Raw genomic sequence first — 21,244 nt, forward strand, 5'->3', positions numbered from 1 at the left:
ACAACCGGGATACATCCGAACTCTGACATGCTTCTAAGAGCAAGAGCATGGTGCAAATGGCCTGCCTTGAGTCTTTTAAATGCCACTGTTATTAATCAAAGCTGCTAAGTAGTAGACCAGAGACGGATAATTAATGTGCTTGTCAGGACAGCCGTGTGTACCTATCAGAGTCTTTTTATGGGCTAATATTTTAAATAGGGAAGGTTTTGCATTGAAGCTCTTGTGTGGCTTCTTTAATCACCCTGAAGAGGCATGTACAGATGGTAAAGTAGCAATACACCACTTTCTGATACTTGAGTTACGGGGATGGGGGCTGCCGCTGAAGACTGTTTGGAAACTTAAGCTGGTGAAGAATTCAGCAGCCAGGTTGCTTATTGAGGCAAGATGGTTTGAGCATGAATTTGGAATAAGAGAGAGATTATTTGCTCAGTTTGGAACACGAATTTGGACGATATTATTTGCTCAGTTTGGATTTTCAAATATGAAATGACCTCTTTCCTTCAGATTTATAAACCTGCTATAATGTGGTTTCAATATGGTATTTATTTTTTTAATCATCTTGGTTGTGTTATAGAACCATTTCAGAAGAGAAATGCCAAGAACTGGTATTTTCCCCAAGTGGTCCCATGACTGCAGGCTGCTCTTCACAAAGATCTACTTTTTTGTTTTTGTTTTTTTTGTTTTTTTTTTTTGTCTGAAGTTTTGAGGCAGCTACAGCACAGTTTATTCTTCCCTGGTGTTTTGATAGGTTTTATGCTGTTTCTGGTTATATTGTATTCCCTATACGCCTTTCATTGCTGTGTTCAAGTTGGCCCCTGATCTGATTGGATGTTCACCCCATAATCTCAATTTGGGACCTTAGCTGCGCTAGGTAATTATCCATGGAACTAATTTTCATAGTCCTGGATAATTACAGCATGCCAGCTCTTCAGTTTGACATTTGTAATCCTATCATACAGCCTGCAGTACATTAGAATCATTTGCTTTATATTGCTTAATATGCTGTTGCTCACTCCTTTCACGGGTACCTAGACATTTCCTAATAAATAATACGACTAATAATTTATTATTTACATGATGCCCATCTGACTGGGCTGCCCCAGCCATTCTGGGCAGCTTCCAATAAATTAAAGCACAGTAAGAAATCAAACATTAAAAACTTCCCTACACATGGCTCCCTTCAGAGGTCTTTGAAAAGTCAGATAGTTGTTTATTTCCTTGACTTCTGATGAGAGGGTGTTCCTCAGGGTGGGTGCGACTACTGAGAAGGCCCTCTGCCTGGTTCCCTTTTACCTCACTTCTCGCAGTGAGGGAACCACCAGAAGGCCCTCGGAGCTGGACCTCATTGTCCGGGCTGAATGATAGGAGTGGGTCCAAAGTGTTTAGGGTTTTAAAGGTCAGCAGCAACACTTTGAATTGTGCTTGGAAACATACTGGAAGCCTATGTGGATCCTTTGGATCTATCCTATTTGGATAGCATTCTCGAAGCTACCAGCATGAGTTTGACCAAACTGCGGGAGGCAGTAGAAGTCAGAAGGGCCTGGCGTTCTCTGGTCCATGGGGTCACGAAGAGTCGGACGCGACTAAACGACTAAACAACAACAACAACATGTGGATCTTTTAGGACAGGTGTTATATGGTCCCAGTGGCCGCTCCCAACCAGCAGTCCAGCAGCCACATTCTAGATTATTTGTAGTTTCCAAGTCACCTTCAAAGGTAGCCCTACATACTGTGCATTGCAGTAGTCCAAGCAGGAGATAACCAGAGCATCTACCACTCTAGTGAGACAGTCCACAAGAAGGTAGGGTCTCAGCCGGCATGGTAGCTGATAGACAGCTGCCCTGGATACAGAATTGGCCTGTGCCTCCATGGACCAATTGACCTGTGCCTCCATGGACAGCTGTGAGTCCAAAATAACCCCAGGATCCTTTAGGGGCATAGTTACCTCATTCAGGAGCAGGGAATTCTCCACACCTGCCCGCCCCCTGTCCCCCAGAAACAGTACTTCTGTCTTGTCAGGATTCAACCTCAATCTGTTTGCCGCCATCCATCCTCCAACCGCCTCCAGAGACCCACACAGGACGTTCAATGCCTCCACTGGTTCCGATTTAAAACAGAGGAAGAGCTGGGTCTCATCCGCATATTGGTGCACACCAAGCCCAAGCCCACTGATGATTTCTACCAACAATTTCATGTAGATGTTGAAAAGCATCTAAATGATTTGCTGAGCTTTCTGATCTGGGCATGTTTAGCCTGGAGAAGAGGAGGTTAAGGGGTGATATGATAGCCATGTTCAAATATATAAAAGGATGTCACATAGAGGAGGGAGAAAGGTTGTTTTCTGTTGCTCCAGAGAAGCGGACACAGAGCAATGGATCCAAACTACAAGAAAGAAGATTCCACCTAAACATTAGGAAGAACTTCCTGACAGTAAGAGCTGTTCGACAGTGGAATTTGCTGCCAAGAAGTGTGGTGGAGTCTCCTTCTTTGGAGGTCTTTAAGCAGAGGATTGACAACCACATGTCAGGAGTGCTCTGATGGTGTTTCCTGCTTGGCAGGGGGTTGGACTCGATGGCCCTTGTGGTCTCTTCCAACTCTATGATTCTATGATTCTATGATCTGTTACTGGGGAAATTAAGCCCATCCTTTCACCCATTGGAGTGAGTGGGACTTTCAAATGCAAGACTAGATCATGTCCTCAAAGAATTTTGTGTTGCATTGTTGCAAGTCTGAAAATAAAACTTCTCAGTGTGTGAAGCAAAAGTATATTTTTAAAGCTCACTTTTTCTGTATTGTAATAGAGCCAACAGCATTGACAGTGTTACAGTGCAGAGGCGCAACAGGAAATCAGACTGGATCTCTGGAGACAGAATCCATAAATCCATTGATATAATGGAGGAAAGACATCTATGTTTTCCCAGAATTGTGAGCTATAATTTTAAAAGTAGGCATGACTCATTGCATTGCCCATTTCTCCACGTTAAGAGAAAGCGCTGATTTTACCATCACTTTTCTGTCCACTGCAAAGATTAAACTAAAGAGACTTCTAATTGTGTTCCTCATGCCCAGGTTTTACAATGTGAAAATCATATGATATAGGAAAAATTATATTTTAAAGAGGGAAGGATCAGAATTGAGAGCACATTTTAATAACCATCTGTCCCTAGCTTTAGAATTGTCCAGTCACGAAGACATAAAAAAGATATATAGACAGAAAAATTAAATCTGCCAGCTCCCATTGTTGATAACCTTGCCATGAGCTCTTTTTCTGAAACTACCCGACATCAGTTCAAGGGAGGGAAAAGGAATGACATAGTAGTTAGGCTCCCTGAGCTCTCTCTCCCATCAATCTGTCCTCAAAAAAATAAAATAAAAAATAAAATAGTTAGAGTTGGAAAAGGTGCAGAATAGGGTCAGTAAACCTGCATATCTTGGCCCAATATACCTGAAGGAGTGTCTCCACCCTCATCGTTCAGCCCAGACACTGAGTTCCAGGAGTGCCAAAGCACCACTTTAGCTAATGGGGCCTCCTGCTGCCACTGCACTGCCAGAGCCCGATTTCTGTTCTCATCCTGAAGCAAAGTTCTTAACCTGACGCACTATATCTGGGTTAGTGGAGTCTGTAACCTGAAGCATATGTAACCCGAGTTACCACTGTATACTCAGTCGAGAGTGGATTTCATGCTCTCTATTCAGCTCATAGTGGTGAGGAGGAGGAATGGAAGTTCCCCCAGAATGTCTGCTTTATATACAGTGGTAACTTGCAAGAGGAATGCCTCGCAAGACAAAAAACTCGCAAGACGAAAGGGTTTTTGGTTTTTTGAGTTGCTTCACAAGACGATTTTCCCTATGGGCTTGCTTCACAAGACGGAAATGTCTTGCAAGTTTGTTTCCTTTTTCTTAACACCGTTAATACAGTTGCGACTTGACTTCGAGGAGCAACTCATAGAACGCGGTGTGGTAGCCTTTTTTGAGGTTTTTAAAGACTTTGGTGATTTTTGAAGCTTTTCCAAAACTTTCCCGGCACCGTGCTTCACAAGACGAAAAAAATCGCAAGACGACAAAACTCGTGGAACGAATTAATTTCGTCTTGCGAGGCACCACTGTACATTATTTACACAATGGGCCCCACGTGATTGGCTAATTCCGGGATTCGGCTGTAGGCATAGGCATAGGTTGCAGATTCACTTCCACCTGGAGCTGGATTGGGTGGCTCCTGTGGACCAATCAGACTGCTGCATTCTGGACCCTATTGTTCTAGGACCAATCAGACTGCTGTATTCTGAATCCTATTGTTCTGGGACAAATCAGACTGCTGCCTTTTGGATCTTGTTCAACTCAGTGCATAACACACCCTTTTCTGCAGTGAGAGGCTTGGATATGGAGGCAGACACAGACACACACAGACAGACACACACGGAAAAGGGTGTCTCACTGGCTGGCTGCTGAGGGCAGAGCTGAGCTGCTTCCCTCTGAGGCAGCGCCACTACTGCCTGCCAGCTTTTCTCATTGACTTTGTGGGTACCCAGTCCCCACAATTATATTATTGTGAGTGCCCCTGAACCCACAGCCCCCTCAAGTTGGCTCCTATGCTGAAGTCCACCTTCTGGCGGTTCCCTCACAGCGAGAAGTGAAGTTACAGGGCCTTCTCGGTAGTGACACCCACTTGAAGGTAGACCTGTATTGTGAAGCTTTTAATGTTTCACATTTTATTTTGCTTTTATATGTGCTGGAAGCCTCCCAGAGTGGCTTGGGAAACCCAGCCAGATGAGTGGTGTGTTTTGTTGTTGTTGTTGTTGTTTGACAGGACATCCCTATTTTCATTAGAGAAATGTTGGAGGGAATGAGGATGGTATAAAAACCATGTAAATAAACAAATACGATGCAACCTTGTATCTTTCCTCCCTTAGTCTGTGTCCCGTAGCTGGATCCGTGAATGTGCTCTTTTTCATCCCAGATTGAATCCCTTACTCTGCATTTTTCTAGACATTTTCAGATCTTATTTCCGAGAAAGCAGTTGACATTTTCTTTCTTTTTTTTTGGGGGGGGGGAGGGGAAGAAACATGAAAGAAAAGAAATTCCCTGAACTGCCAGAATGCAACAGTAGGAGGTAAGGCTTCAGCTGTCGGTTTGCTTCCTGGCATGCAATTTTAATTAAGGAGTCAGCATGCATGCCACACAAGCCCACAGGAGCTAGGAGCTAAAAATGAACGTGATCAACGGCTAGGAAACATTAGGGACAGGGACAACAATGAAGTGTTAAGTCTCAGGTTCCTAATATAATGTATACATGTCCAAATAAACAATAGCTATCATGGCTGGTCTGGGGAGCAAGATAAATGGCCTGACAAATGTACTTTATTTCACAAGCTACAGCTATAAGGATATTAATTATTGGCCGGAAGGCAGCATCTGAGAGGCAGCATCATGTATTGAGTCAGCCTGGGCCAGGGAGAACTAAGTTCAAATCCTAATTCAGACAAGAAACTCCTTGGGTATCCTTGAACAAGCCACCCTGCCTTAGCTTAACTGGCTTTACAGGGGTGATGTGAGCACAATATGGGAAACCCCTATGTATTCCCTGAATTCCACGGGGGAAGAGTGGAATGCAAATGTAAGTTTTTAATGTAATATTATACATTCATTATGGGACACGGGTGGCGCTGTGAGTTAAACCACAGAGCCTAGGGCTTGTCGATCAGAAGGTTGGCGGTTCGAATCCCCGCAACAGGGTGAGCTCCTGTGGCTCGGTCCCAGCTCCTGCCAACCTAGCAGTTCGAAAGCAAGTCAAAGTGCAAGTAGATAAATAGGTACCGCTCCGGCGGGAAGGTAAACGGCATTTCCGTGCACCGCTCTGGTTTGCCAGAAGCGGCTTAGTCATGCTGGTCACATGACCCGGAAGCTGTACGCAGGCTCCCTTGGCCAATAAAGCGAGATGAGCACCGCAACCCCAGAGTCGGCCACGACTAGACCTAATGGTCACGGGTCCCTTTACCTTTTTATACATTCATTAAAGCATGGTATTTATGGTCACACGCTTCTCCAAGCATGGGCTCAGTCTCTTCTAACTTCCAAACAGCTGTGTTTTCCCCTCTTTCCAGACTCAGTACTTTCAGCCTTCTGTATCTCAATTAAGCCATGCCTTGCCGTGCCTATGATTTCCACTTTTACCTTCTCCTGCAGTTTTGCTCTTTCTTTCAAGAAGAGAAGAAACACTCCAACACTCTGTTCAACTTAGCAGTGTTCACAGTGGATTCTAAAATACAGTCCTCTTGCTTCGGGTAAAATGCACTCTTTCCTTCACTAGATACCTCCCATGTGGCCATCATTAGCCAATCACATGAGAACTACTAGGGAATTATCTAGAATTCACTTAAAAAGGTAAAGGACCCCTGGCAGTTAGGTCCACTCATGAACGACTCTGGGGTTGTGGCACTCATCTTGCTTTACTGGCCAAGGGAGCTGACGTTTGTCTGCAGACAGTTTTTCCGGGTCATGTGGCAAGCATGACTAAGCTGCTTCTGGCGAAACCAGAGCAGCACACGGAAACTCCGTTTACCTTCCCGCCGGAGCGGTACCTATTTATCTACTTGCACTTTGACGTGCTTTCGAACTGCTAGGTTGGCAGGAGCAACCAATCAAATTTCAACTCATAGTAATGCAAACAAGCATTTGCAATTTCAATTAATGAAATTACTATACTTAACAACTTTTTATACACCTGTGTACTAGGAATGGAGGACCTGTTTAGATCGAAACTCCCATAACCCCTGACCGTTGGGCAATGTTGGCTGAGGCTGCTGAGGCTTTATTAGCTAAAGCCATTTTGGACCCTGAAGCTAAAAGGTAAAGGACCCCTGGACAGTTAAGTCCAATCAAAGGCGACTATGCGGTTGTGGCGCTCATCTCACATTCAGGCTGAGGGAGCCGGTGTTTGTCCGCAGACAGCTTTCCGGGTCATGTGGCCAGCATGACTAGACCACTTCTGGTGCAACAGAACACTGTGACAGAAACCAGAGCGCACTGAAACGCCGTTTACCTTCCCACTGCAGTGGTACCTATTTATCTACTTGCACTGGCGTGCTTTCGAACTGCTAGGTTGCCAAGAGCTGGGGCAGAGCAGCAGGAGGTCACCCCATCGCGGGGATTAGAACTGCTGACCTTCTGATCGACAAGCCCAAGAGGTTCAGTGGTTTAGACTACAGCGCCACCCACATCCCCAAAACTAAAAGAGCTTCACCCAGCAATGACTCATGATACTTTACTACATTGTCTTAAAGCTCCCTTAATCAGCATTAAATCCAGACAATTCTTTTGAGTGAAGTTATGCAATAAAGCAACCCTAAGATGGTGTTAGGGACATGGGTGGCACTATGGGTTAAACCACAGAGCCTAGGACTTGCCAATCAGAAGGTTGGCGGTTCGAATCCTAGTGACGGGGTGAGCTCCTGTTGCTTGGTCCCTGCTCCTGCCAACCTAGCAATTCGAAAGCACGTCAAAGTGCAAGTAAATAGGTACCGCTCTGGCGGGAAGGTAAATGACGTTTCCGTGTGCTGCTCTGGTTCGCCAGAAGCGGCTTAGTCATGCTGGCCACATGATCTGGAAGCTGTACGCCGGCTCCCTCGGCCAATAAAGCGAGATGAGCTCCGCAACCCCAGAGACGGTCACGACTGGACCTAATGGTCAGGGGTCCCTTTACCTTTTTAAGACGGCATTAAATCACCTCCAATAATATCTCTCTCAGGGTATTGGGGTACTTTTTTCAAAAAATGGATGATTGGCTGTTGTTTTCACCATTGGTGGAGTGATCAGGCCTAGCATTGGGATGGGAGCAAAGGAACGTCTGCACCTGCCTCCTTTTATATCTGCTCACATCAGTCTTGACGGCCTTGTACTAAAAATACCTTGTGAATGAGAAACAAATTAATCAGATGCGACTTAAAACGGAGAGCACCCAAGTTCGGGGGCAGAAGCAGCAGAGCAACTCCTACGTCATTGCATTCCCTATCTCCTATAAAGGGCAATTAGGAGCAAGATTGAGTTTAAAATGTGTAGGTTAAACAAATAGAAAACGAGACAGTGGGATGAAGAAGAAGTATACAGAGCTTTTGCATTAATTTTGAATCCAGTGCTGTAGCTTGTGCTTGGGATGGGCAAACCTGTCCATTTTGAGTTCTCTCGGTTTCTCATTTTTCCTGTCTTCAGTTCTCCACATTTCCAGTTCGCTATCTATCTATACCGTATTTTTTGCTCTATAAGACTCACTTTTTCCCTCCTAAAAAGTAATGGGAAATGTGTGTGCATCTTATGGAGCAAATGCAGGCTGCACAGCTGTCCCAGAAGCCAGAACAGCAAGAGGGATTGTTGCTTTCACTGCGCAGCGATCCCTCTTGCTGTTCTGGCTTCTGAGATTCAGAATAATTTTTTTCTTGTTTTCCTCCTCCAAAAACTAAGTGTGTTTTGTGGTCTGGTGCATCTTATAGAGCGAAAAATACAGTATATTTAGCTCCTTGTGAAAATTCGCCAGCATTTCTGTGTGAATTTCTACAAACACGTGAATGCTTCCCTGCAGTTTTGCCCAATGCCCACATTTTTGCAGAGCAATTTCCCATAATGTACTTGTCAGGGAACTGCCATCGGAAGGAAGGGAGGTGGAAGGGCTCACACAGGTTGGGAGAGACTCAGCAGCTGAAGAGGGAACCAGCAGGGGGAGAGGAGGTGAGCTGAGGGAAAGTGAGCAGGAGGGATGGCTCAGAGACACTTCCAGTGAAAACAGTGGGGAGGTTTCAGGACCTCCTGTAGGGACACCCACTCCTCGCCAGAAACTGTCACGCAGAGAGTCCAGAAGACGTGTTTCCGTTAAGGAGCTTTTATGTTGGAAGAGATTCCGAAAGCAACCACTGTCGGAATCTGCCAGCGACTGACGGAGTCATGTTTAAGGGGCTCCGTTACAGACAGAGGTTTGCGAACTTGACCAAACTCTGAGGGACTTGGATTTTATGCACAAGCAGCTCATCATCCCATCACAGTACTGAATTTGTTTTGTCTGTTGTGTTCACTTAAAACGGGCATTTTTATGAACACCCTGCCCCAGTATGCACATTTTTTAAGGTATTTCTTGGCTGGAGAACTACATTTCAAAATGCAGCAAATTTTGAAGGATTTCGGTTATCATTGTTTCACAAACTGTGATTTAGGCAGGTGCTCCTTGAAATGCGAATTGAACTGAATTTCTCCCCATCTCTTATCCATTGCTAGACTGCATGCTTTGCAGGTTTTATCACCTGGCACTTTCAGGTAGGGTCATTGAAATATACTCAGAGTTAAGAATGGAATTCATGCTCTTTATTCAGCTCATAGTGGTGAGGAGGAATGAAAGTTTCCCCAACGTATCTGCTTTATATACATTGTTTACACAATGGGCTGCATGTGATTGGCTAATTCTGGAATTCTTTCTCTAGGCCAATCAGGTTGTGGATTCACTTACACCTGAAGCTGGATTGGGTGGCTCCTGCAGACCAATCATACTGCTGCATTGTTCTGGGACCAATCAGACTCCTGCATTCTGAATCCTATTGTTCTGGGACCAATCAAACTGCTGCATTTTGGATCTTATTGTTCTAGGACCAATCAGACTGCTGCATTTTGGATCCTATACAACTCAGTACATAACACCCCTCCCCTCTAAGTTCCAGTCCTGCCTGGGAGGTCGCATTCATAGTCCTCAAGGTACGTCGGCGGCCTACATGTGCGTTGATCCTATTCAACTCAGTACATAACAGTCATGATACACAACTCTGAATTAGATGGATCAATGGTTAGATTCATCACGAGAAGAGAAGTAAATGTGTTGTGTTTCTCCCATGTTGCTATTCTGACAGTAAACAGAACTGGTGATCTGCTTGACAGCAAATATGGATGAGAAGTTTCTCTTTGTCATCCAAATGTTGCGAGCCATTTCCTTCACAGTCCAGGGTTCAAGTTTTGGTTAGAATGTGCTCCATACATCATCTTCTTAAGAAATCAGACCAAGTGAGGTGACGTATTTATTTCCAATTCATGCAGTGTTGTCCTGGCATTTGGATTTAGTGCTGGTCTTCCTCAGTCCTCATAATTGCCTGAGATACTGAGATAATGAAAGACAAGGAACAGAGAGGGATGGTGTGAGGAAGAGAAATGACAAAGGTGACGTGTTCTAAATATAGCTGCTTCTCTGCAATGTGGAGCCAAACTTGGGGTTTTGTTTTTGCCCCATCTTGTCAGATTTCAGTTACTACTTCCTTCCTTCAGACCCTCCTGGGTGTTAAAATCAGCAGAGGGAGCCTTCTTGGTTTTTTCAACCCCTCAGAAGTTCAGCGCATGGCAGCTTAGGAGTGGGAATTTTCTGTGCCAGCCCTAATGTATGGTATTCCCTCTCCACAAAGGTGTGTCTGGCACCTTCATTGTTTAGTTTCCATCCTGTGCTGAAGATGTGCCTCTTTATCCCGGCCCAGGCACAAGCAAACTCGGCCCTCTCTATGTTTTGGGACTACAACTCCCATCATCCCTGTTAGCTAGGGATGATGGGAGTTGTAGTCCCAAAACATTGGGAGGGCCGAGTTTGTCTATGCCTGCCCTAGCCTAAGACACCAGAGATGTGTAAATAGAGGAGCCGCCCAATTCTTGGCAGTAATTTGTTTCAAACTGCTTTCAATATTGTATTCTTAAATTCCTTTATCCAGGTACGTCATGCTGGAGGGTGCATAAGAAATCAAATCATTCTTATTTTGAAAATCATGTTCCATACCAAAGAGTGTATCAGTAGGGTTTATTCTCCAGGAGAAATCCACCAGTTATTCATTCACTGAATTTGTTCATTGCTGCCAGCAGAGGAAAGACTCCAGGCACTTTGAAACAATAAAAAAATACCAACATTGCCACAAATCCACCATTTAAAAATATTACTGCAAACTAAAAGTGTTCATCCACAAAAAACAATTTAGAAATAAAATACTCTTTGCCATTCTTAGCAGCAAGATAATCCCTAAGATACAGCCAAAATGGCCACAGAAACCACAATGCTAAAGCTTCTGCCCAAATTCCTGAGAGAAAAAAAATCTCTTCGTCTGCTGCCAAAATAATGCATTGGCTGCAGGGAAGCATCCCCAGGGAGAGTATTCCAGAATGATAACCCGTGGGATCTAATTCTGAAGCTTCTGTTGCCTCAGATGATTGCTGTGCTGAATTCTGAAAAAGAACATAGCAAAAACATGAATATACTCAGCGATACTGAAAGCCGAGCTTATGCACTTCGTAGTTGAAGATTTATTATATGTGTCAATTCTGAATGTGTGTGCTCAGCATTCATCATGCTAGGGGCTGGCATCTGACTATGTTTTACTCAGAATTAGACCTATTGAAATGAATGGGCCTCATTTAGTCATGGTCATTAACTTCAATGGGGTGAATACCACCCTAGGTTTCCAAAGCTGGTAGCCAAGGACAAAAGTTGATTACTTCAGCCCCTTACTCTTGACTGAAATGGTCATTGATTGCTGGAACTGGCCTGGAATTATAAAATGGAAATGCATTTACAGAGCCAATACTTTAACTCTGAGGCAATCAATTGGCTTGATTGCCAATTGATTGCTTGGGAATGCCACATGCTGTTTTGGGGTTGTGTGTGGATCTGTAACAGCTCTTGTTCCAGCTTGAGCCCTGCTACCAAGAGACTTTGTTGGAGATTCCAGAAAGGTTCATGTTTCATGGCTGCCTACTTTCCCTGGAGGCAATGTGATCAGCATAGCTGTCAACCGTCCCTTATTTGGCGAGAAAGTCCCTTATCTCCCAGCGCTGTGTCCCGCTGCTGTCCCTTATTTCAAAGGAAGCCGCTCCTCTCCCTCCATCCCTGCCGGCCAGGGAGGAGGGAGGCTCCAATTGTGTTGCTTGGCTGCGTTGCTCACCCAATAAGGAGTCTAAGAACGACTCGGGGGTGGAGCTTGCATGCCTTGTGCCGATCAAATCGGCCGCGTTGCCTGGGGACTCGCCTTTGCTCAGCGCTTCCCAGCAGAGAGGTGACGGTGGTTTCCCTTGCTGCCTCCCCTTTGCCGGGTTGCTGCGCTGTGGGAACCACCAATTGAGGCTTTGTTTGGCTGCTGGCTGGGCTTTCTGCTTTTGGCTCGGAGGGGTCAGAAGTTGAACATACCTGTGTTCGAAAATCCCTTATTTTGGCTGCTGATCCCTTATTTTCGAGGCTGCTGGTCCCTTATTTTCAAATCTGTAAGTTGACAGCTATGGTGATCAGTCAGGGTCCTCCTGGGCTATAACTGACTAAACCCATTGAACTGGCTTCTCTTACTCCCAGGGATTTTTTTCAGCCGGAATTTGCCGGAACTCAGTTCCTGCTCAGTTTCAGCACCTTTTTTTCTACAAAAAAATAGCACTGCTTACTCCCATGCACTGAAATTCTCAGGCATCGTTACGAGAACAAAACACTGAGAACCCTTAGAAGAAAAGCTGGATATTTTTCAAGCATTTTGACAATGGTGTTCACAATGTGCAACTAATTACCACCCAAATTGAGGTTATTTTGCAGATCACTAGACCGGACAAGAAAGGTTTCTGCCCTCCTTCCCTTTCTATTATATGAATCTATTTTTTCACCTTTTATCTGCATCATCTGGAAGCTTCCACACCTATAGGCGGAGTGGCGGTGCTGCATGAACCTTCCAAGATTTTATTTTTATTTTTTACAAAAATGTTCTGTGTTGTTTCCCTTCCAGCATCTGTAGCCCCTTTCTGCCTCTGCATCGTCTAGGGATGCAGAAGGTTCTCCTGAAGCAGACATTCAGCAGACGTACACAAGGGGCTGTAGGCAGAAAGTCAGGGCCAACAAGTCATCCCCCTTGTGCCATGAAAAACATGGGGGTGAGAAGAATAAATGAGTAGAACAACAGTTTTAAAGAGATCTCTTAGAACCGGACTATTGGTTTTAACTTGGAGGGGTCTTAGGTAGCAGCAGGAAGCAACTACAGTGGACGTTCGGGTTGCGAACGTGATCCGTGCGTGATGCACGTTCGCAACCCACAGTGTTCACAACCCATAGCTGCGCACGCGTGGGTTGCGATTCAATGCTTCTGCGCAAAGCATAATTTAGCGCTTATGCACATGCCGAAACCCGGAAGTAACCCATTCCACTACTTCCGGGTTTTGGTGGTCCGTAACCTGACGCGGGTCCGTAACAGGACACGGGTGGTGCTGTGGGTTAAACCACAGACCCTAGGACTTGCTGATCAGAGGATTGCGGTTCGAATCCCCGTGATGGGGTGAGCTCCCGTTGCTCGGTCCCTGCTCCTGCCAACCTAGCAGTTCGATAGCACGTCAAAGTGCAAGTAGATAAATAGGTACCGCTCTGGTGGGAAGGTAAATGGCATTTACGTGTGCTGCTCTGGTTTGCCAGAAGTGGCTTAGTCATGCTGGCCACATGACCCGGAAGCTGTACACTGGCTCCCTCGGCCAATAAAGCGAGATGAGCGGCGCAACCCCAGAGTCAGCCACGACTGGACCTAATGGTCAGGGGTCCCTTTACCCTTTTAACCTGAAAAAATGCACCTCCCCTTCTATAATTATTATGCAATGGGCATAGCTGCTTCATTAGAATCACTTTTGCTTTTTCTGCAGCGCACAAAGGAAAAGATACTATGCAGTCAGTGCTCCTAGTGATTTAACTAACAATAACCCTTTTCTAAGTTAACATACGAATAACACTGATAACACTTTTATCTGCGGCCTTTTGTAGCATCTATTGTTGTTTCAACTTTCCATCCCTTACTGCAATGATGATAAACTTGATAGTTGAAATTAAACCACGGGGGAAAGGAGAATGAAATAGGCTGATCCCACTGGCATAGTTTTTTGGGTTTTTTTAATGATCTAAATAGTTTAAAATTAGATTTCCACAAGCTTTAGGTTTTCCCATTTATAACTACCGGTATTTTTATATTGCTGCTTCTGCTGCAGTTTTATCAGCTTGCTGATGTTTTATGGATATTTTTAATGCTTGTTTCAGGTTATTGATGGGTAGGCAGACAGGCTGTGGATGAAGGGATGGATAGTTAGGGAGAAAGAAAATGGCTTGTGTGAGGTGCGCGTGTGGTTGCTCACGAAGATAATAGCCAGGACTCTGGCCTGTCATTACAGGTTTTATTGAGTGCAAAAACTTATGTACAGTGCAGAAGTCCAAAAACCACGTCTGCCTTAATCGCTAGCAGATTCCGGAAGTGCCTTCTTCCTGTTTGCCCTCCAGCATAAAAGCCCAGGAAAAACCCCTCTCCGCCTTTTTTCCTTACGTGAAATTCCCTGGTGAAAACTAATAATAATAATAATAATAATAATAATAATAATAATAATAATAATAATAATAATAATAATTTATTATTTATAGCCCGCCCATCTGGCTGGGCTTCCAAAAAAATATTAAAATACTGTAATACATCAAACATTAAAAGCTTCCCTAAACAGGGCTGCCTTCAGATGTCATCTAAAAGTCTGATAGTTGTTGTTCTCTTTGACATCTGGTGGGAGGGCATTCCACAGGGCGGGTGCCACTACCGAGAAGGCCCTCTGCCTAGTTCCCTGTAACTTGGCTTCTTGCAGTGAGGGAGCCGCCAGAAGGCCCTCGGTGCTGGACCTCAGTGTCCGGGTAAAACGATGGGGGTGGAGACGCTCCTTCAGGTTAAAATGCTTTATTATGTTTTTATATATATTGGAAGCCGCCCCAGAGTGTTGGAGGGTATTCAACACTTTGAATTGTGCTCGGAAACGTACTGGGAGCCAATGTAGGTCTTTCAAGACCGGTGTTATGTGGTCTCGGCGGCCGCTTCCAGTCACCAGTCTGGCTGCCGTGTTCTGAATTAGTTGTAGTTTCCGGGTCACCTTCAAAGGTAGCCCCATGTAGAGCACATTGCAGTAGTCCAAGCAGGAGATAACCAGAGCATGCACCACTCTGGTGAGGCAGTCCACAAGCAGATAGGGTCTCAGCCTGCGTACCAGATGGAGCTGGTAAACAGCTGCCCTATGCGACGGAAGTGGCACATCCACTTCCCTGGGAGAGGTATCTTGGCTCCCCTCAGCCTGACTGAGCCTTTGCAACGTCCCCCCTTTCTGTCGTTGTCCGTGTCTCCAGAAAACTCCCCCTCCCCAGACTCTGATGAAGTGCAGCTGCTCAGCAGAGGAGGAGGCTGTCTGTATGTTCCTGTCTCTCCCCCCTCCCCTGAAAGCAGACCCCTGACAGCTTGGGTTCAAAGATTGCAAGATGGAATTTTCTTTATTCAGCGGACTTTATTTTTCTTCCTTCTGAAAACTCTTGTGCCTACAAAAAAATCATCTCTTGAGGGTCACAAGTCAAAACCCACAAACGTGCATCCTCCTTGCCAAGCCTCTTCCACTCATGTCCTTTTTGACTGCTCCAGTTCAGCAAATGGAGCCAAGCTACCCTTTCCCTTGAGGGGATGCGGGTGGTGCTGTGGGTTAAACCACTGAGCCTAGGACTTGCTGATCAGAAGGTCGATAGTTCGAATCTCCATGACGGGCTGAGCTCCCGTTGCTCAGTCCCCGCTCCTGCCAACCTAGCAGTTTGAAAGCATGTCAAAGTGCAAGTAGATAAATAGGTACCGCTCCGGCGGGAAGGTAAACGGCGTTTCCGTGCGCTGCTCTGGTTCGCCAGAAGCGGCTTAGTCATGCTGGCCACATGACCCGGAAGCTGTATGCCGGCTCCCTCAGCCAATAAAGCGAGATGAGCGCCGCAACCCCAGAGTCGGTCATGACTGGACCTAAGGTCAGGGGTCCCTTTACCTTTACCCTTTCTCTTTTTTAATATTTGAGTTTTTATTTAGACTTTTCAAGTTCGTACATTTCGCTAATTTTATAGATTTCACAAATTTTACAATCATTTTGACATTTCAAAACTTGACTTCCTTCCCCCTCTTTCTGCGATTCCTTAAATTTGTTTTTAATATCTTCTGCATATCCAAATTAACTTAATTTGCTCCATTATTCATCCCCGTTTAAATATATACTCTTATGAAACTACAGGTTGTTGCAATAATCATGCCAATGTTTTTAATAATCCTTCCAATCATATCTCTTAGGCAGTTCAAGCAAAACTCAGGGGTGGTGAAGACAAGCGAATTTCAACATGATAATGGTCTGTCCGTCACTTTGCTTTGCCTTCCCTTCCCTATTAACATTGGGTGCAGGGAGATGAGGACCACTGAAAGGATACAGACTTTTTGAAATAAACGGATAGACTGCACTTCCTTTCTTTACTTCCAATGGGACATTTGGTAATTAGTCTGAAATTGACAGAACTATGTAATTAAAAGTACTGTAGAACCTGATGTGCCTGATAATACCCTGAGAGATCTATTCCTCCTTCTATTGGGCCCATTAATATAACCATCTATTACTGGGTTCTGTCTAACTAGTCTATAATTTAACTTACAGAAAAAGCATTAAATTGAGCTTCGCAAAGTGTATCTACCCCCTCCCCTTTTATGCCTATGTTACAAGAACTTCACCTAAGATTTAGAGTGCTAGGACTGCATAGGCACCTATAAAACTTCTATAGAGTTTTCAGTAATGTGAATAAATACATAAATTTCAGTTCCTGGTGCCTTCATGGAGATTCATGATTCCTGCATAAATACATCCTTTGATTTCCCAAATGCTTCTCCAGAATAAATGTGTTTCTACATTTCTATGTGTCAGAATTGAAAAGGGACTCATCACTAACTGCAGGGAGAAATACTTTATTTTTGGTACCCTCAAATGCCTCAAAGATGTATTTCTGCATTGACACAATTTTACAATGTAGGTCTATCTCACCTGTTACTGGGTAGCCAATTATTCAGCAATCTAATCCAATTGCATTCACTTAAAATAAAAAGCCATATCATTTGTTCTGTGGTTTCTCATATTTTTCCCTTCATCTGCCATTTCCCCCATAAATTTATATGTCACTCGATACCACCTCGCCAAAACAGCAGCCTTCATTTTAGAGCGTCAAAATAAGATCTACTGCTATTAGAATAAGTTCCACATTCACGTCGCAAGCAGTATGGCCATCCATGAAGTTTCTCTTGCCAGACCTGAATGTTCCAGCTGCCATTTTATAATAGGATCTTGGTAGCACTTTTGCAAGTCATCCAGCCATATTACTGGTCCAGAAAGGCAACATTATTGGCAGCAATACTGCTCAGGAGGATACTGCTCAGATTCGATAACCTAAATATTTTCATCATTCCCTTGACATAAAGCAGGCAGATCAAATTTGGCTGATATCTCTGCTATACTGGTAAGTCTTCAATAGCCCATTTATGTCAAAAGGGTATAAATTTTCACACTGAATACCAGAAAATTCAAAACAAGACTTGATATTTAGAATGCACCCATGGCTTGACACAGCCTAACTCTGTACTGTCTACACAAGGGTTTCCCAAACTTGGCCTACAGATGTTTTAGGACTACAACTCCCATCATCCCTAGCTAGGAGGAAAAATAGTCAGGGATGATGGGAAATGTAGTCCAAAACCAGCTGGAAACCCAAGTTTGGTCTATACTATAGTGACTGGTCAGTGGTCTATACTATAGTGACTGGTTGCATGTCCTAGGGTTTAATAATAATTAATAATAAATAATAATAATTTATTATTTATACCCCGCCCATCTAGCTGGGTTTCCCCAGCCACTCTGGGCGGCTTCCAACAAAACACTAAAATACAATAAGCTATTAAACATTAAAAGCTTCCCTAAATAGCGCTGCCTTCAGACGTTTTCTAAAAGTTTGGTAGTTATTTTTCTCTTTGACATTTGGTGGGAGGGTGTTCCCCAGGGCGGGTGCCGCTACCAAGAAGGCCCTCTGCCTGGTTCCCTGTAACCTCACTTCTTGCAGTAGGCAACCCCCAGAAGGCCCTCGGCACTGGACCTCAGTGTCCGGGCAGAACGATGGAGGTGGAGACGCTCTTTTAAGTATACTGGACCGAGGCCGTTTAAGGCTTCAAAGGTTAGCATCAACACTTTGAATTGTGCTCGGAAACGTACTGGGAGCCAGTATAGGTCTTTCAAGACCGGTGTTATATGGTCTTGGCGGCTGCTCCCAGTCACCAGTCTAGCTGCCGCTTTCTGGATTAGTTGTAGTTTCCGGGTCACCTTCAAAGGTAGCCCCACATAGAGCGCATTGAAGTAGTCCAAGTGAGAGATAACTAGAGCATGCACCACTCTGGCGAGACAGTCTGCGGGCAGGTAGGGTCTCAGCCTGTGTACCAGATGGAGCTGATAAACAGCTGCCCTGGACACAGAATTGACCCATGCCTCCATGGACAGCTGTGAGTCCAGAATGACTCCCTGGCTGCGCACCTGGTCCTTCAGGGGCATAGTTACCCCATTCAGGACCAGGGAGTCCTCCACACCCACCCGCCTCCTGTCCCCCCAAAACAGTACTTCTGTCTTGTCAGGATTCAACCTCAATCTTTTCAGAAAAGAGTCTTTTCTCCTGAAGATGTCAAGGACTGAACCTAGGAGACACTTTGGGGTACCACTAAGCTATGGCCATTCACAAATAAATTCCAAATGCAATGTTTAGCTTCTACACCCAGCCCAGCACTCTGATAAAGATGCAAGTTACACCCTCCTGGTGAGGAAGGGGGAAATACTAATAGCAAACTTGCTCTCCAAGCACGGATCCTTGTATAGTCAAGACAGCGCCATCCACACACAAGAGGTAGCAAGAACAGTTTCAGGTTAGCTAAAGTGGTACCTCAGGTTAAGAACAGTTTCAGGTTAAGAATGGCCCTCCAGAACGAATTAAGTTCTTAAGCCGAGGTAACACTGTATTTGTGGGGCATAGGAATTAATTCATTCCCCCCCCATATAGCCCGGCCCACCACATGGTCTGAGGGACGATAGACAGGCCCACGGCTGAAAAAGGTTGCTGACCCCTGGGCTATAGGCATTGGAGTAAGCAACTTCATATCTCAGTCCAGCCCGTCTGCTGGTAGTGTCACTAAGAGTAAAGCCAGCCAGAAGGGATGCCCTATGGCCTATGTCAAATCAGGGCGTTCCCCAAGTGGTCCTCATTGGAAGAATGGTATGGCCCTAGTCCCCTCTGGGCATCAGACAGGAGCCACTCCTCCAAAATCCTTTTAACAGGAAACCTTTACACGTGGAGCGGCTGGTGGAGGCTACAACCTTCCCTCCAACCAAGACCTAGGCTTACCCAATGCCTATCCGCCAATCGAGCTCTTTCTATTGTTATACTTTCCGAGCACAATTCAAAGTGTTGGTTCTGACCTTTCAAGCCCTAAATGGCCTTGGTCCAGTATAACTGAAGGAGCGTTTCCACCTCCATCGTTCTGCCCGGACACTGAGGTCCAGTGCCGAGGGCCTTCTGGCGGTTACCACGCTACAAGAAGCCAAGTTACAGGGAACCAGGCAGAGGGCCTTCTTGGTAGTGGCACCCGCCCTGTGGAATGCCCTCCCGCCAGATGTCAAAGAGATAAATAACTACCAAACTTTTAGAAGACATCTGAAGACAGCCCTGTTTAGGGAAGCTTTTAATGTTTAGTTGTTGTTGTTTAGTCGTCTTAGTTGTGTTTGACTCTCCGTGACCCCATGAACCAGAGCATGCCTTGGAAACTCTCACTTTCTTCTCAAAGCTTCTCCTTTTTTATGTCCATGGAGATTTCTTGGCAAAATACTGGAGTGGTTTGCCCATTCCTTCTCCAGGTGGATCACATTTAGTCTAAACTCGTGGCTATGACCTGTCCGTCTTGGGTGGCCATGCATGGCATAGCTCATAGCTTCTCTGAGTTATTCAAGCCCCTTCGCCACGACAAGGCAGTGATCCATGAAGGGGTTAATGTCTAATAGGTTATTGTATTTTAGTGTTCTGTTGGAAGCCGCCCAGAGTGGCTAGGGAAACCCAGCCAGATGGGCGGGGTATAAATAATATATTATTATTATTATTATTATTATTATTTATTATTAAATTTTCTGCAAAGTTCTAGTCTCGTTATTTAACTTGTTTTAAGGATCAAACCCAACGTAATTCGTAGGAGGTCAATTCTAGAAGAATAAGGTGGGATGTTAAGTCCTTCAAAAAGCAATGGTATTCCCATTTTGGTTGCCATGAAATCCTTATACAAAACATGGTAGTATCACAATTTATGGAAACGGCTTCATCACTGCTCTTTTCTGAGGCGACGCTGCCCATTATATAGATGCCACAGATGTTCCTGACCCATCTGTGTTGTTTTTCCCCATACCTACTAGCAGTGAACACATTCACAGCAGAGCTCCTCTGTATATCTAATTTATAATTTCTCCTCCTCAGACATCTGGAGAATTTTATCAGTGTCTGTGGTGTCAGTGCAAATTACCACCTAATAGCTCAAAGCTGCCTGCTAGGCTGATCTACCATGACTTGCCTGCAGTTTGCTTAACGGGGATTTTGTGATAAGGCAGAGTCTAATCTGCTCTCTTGCTCTTAAAAGGTGTTATCTGTGCCATGGGAAGGCTGATATTGTTGCTTTATGATGCCTTTAGCTCTCTTCCAATTTGGGCTGTGGGAGGGAAAGGAGTGAATTGTTTCCTGAATTCCAGTCAATTGGGCTGCCTGCTGAGCCACCATTTTGAGGTTTCAGTCTCAATTTTCCCATTTAATGTAGCCTCAGATGTCTGTGCGATCTCGTTGCTAGAAGGCCCAAAGAATCTTTCCTTTCAAAACTTTCCTTTCGAAAAGTTGTATATTTGTTTGCAGCCTGAGCGCCAGTGCCTTCTGGGAGTTGCTTATGGGTGACCCATGTGAACATGGCACCTCAAGAGACAAGACTTGGCTATTGAAAGGAGACTCAGGGACCCGGAGTGTGGACTCCAAGAGGGAGAACAGGTTGTAGAAAACTAAAGCTGTCTTCAGATGCTGCTTTCTCTATGTGATTAACATGGGGAGCACGCAAACCCAATGCTCATATTAACATTTGCATCACAACAAATAGCAATGCCAACTTTTGTGCTTGTTCCTAAAGAGCTAGAGAGACACTCTAACAAGTCAGACAGTTGCAATAACTCTTCTCCCATTGGTGGCTAGCCTATCTGCAGAGGAGACCCTGCTCATGATTCCACCACCAAATATAGCTCGTAGGGTGGTACTTCTTTGAGGGATGCTAGTGGCACTGTGGTCTAGACCACTGAACCTCTTGGGTTTGCCGAT

The 21,244-nt window shown here is 44.9% G+C and overlaps 2 long non-coding RNA genes across 2 annotated transcripts in view; both read right to left on the minus strand.

The window, feature by feature from the left end:
* The window catches only part of LOC309541781, a 575,734-nt gene that overhangs the window by 260,040 nt on the left and 294,450 nt on the right, over window positions 1–21,244 (minus strand). The window lies entirely within an intron of this gene.
* On the minus strand, window positions 9,847–11,207 carry LOC309542231. The gene is made up of 2 exons (XR_014224150.1): window positions 10,787–11,207; window positions 9,847–10,118 (listed from the first exon to the last, which is right to left on the minus strand). It is a non-coding gene; the product is annotated as an uncharacterized lncRNA (long non-coding RNA).

This window comes from Podarcis vaucheri (genome assembly GCF_965113315.1).
Source record: "Podarcis vaucheri genome assembly, chromosome: 10".
NCBI lineage: Eukaryota > Metazoa > Chordata > Lepidosauria > Squamata > Lacertidae > Podarcis > Podarcis vaucheri.